At 51.2% G+C, this 428-nt stretch overlaps 1 non-coding gene across 1 annotated transcript; it reads left to right on the top strand.

Annotated features, from left to right (window-relative positions):
- Positions 1–323: 323 nt before the first annotated feature.
- On the top strand, positions 324–428 carry LOC133047880 (small nucleolar RNA U13). Its single transcript, XR_009690887.1, has one exon. It is a non-coding gene; the product is annotated as a small nucleolar RNA U13 (small nucleolar RNA).

Genomic DNA, 428 nt, shown 5'->3' with positions numbered 1-428 from the left:
ATTGTGGCTTGTGGGACGTTTTGTGGCTGTGCAAGGGCTCAGTAGTTGCAATGTGTGGGCTTAGTTGCCCGGGAGCACATGGGATCTTAGTTCCCTGAATAGGGATCCAACCCGTGTCCCCTGCAGTGGAACTGGGATGTCTTAACCACTGGATGGCCAGGGAAGTCCAGGATTGTAGTATATTTAACAGCACCCTAGGCCTTTGCCCACTAGATGACCATGGCATTCTCCTAGTTGTGACAACCAAGAATGTCTGCAAATATCACCAAATGCCTCCGGGAAGGATTACTCCCCCGCCCTCCCCAACTGAGACTCACTGCTCGATCCTTTTGTAGTTCATGAGCATGATGATTGGGTATTCACGCTGCTGCGTGACATGTGCCTCCTCCCAAACCTTGTTACGACATTGGCACATTACCTGTCTGACG

The sequence above is a fragment of the Dama dama genome, chromosome 27 (assembly GCF_033118175.1).
Source record: "Dama dama isolate Ldn47 chromosome 27, ASM3311817v1, whole genome shotgun sequence".
Taxonomy (NCBI): Eukaryota; Metazoa; Chordata; class Mammalia; order Artiodactyla; family Cervidae; genus Dama; species Dama dama.
Note: the sequence above shows the minus strand (reverse complement) of the source record. Positions and strands in the feature narration are given on the sequence as shown.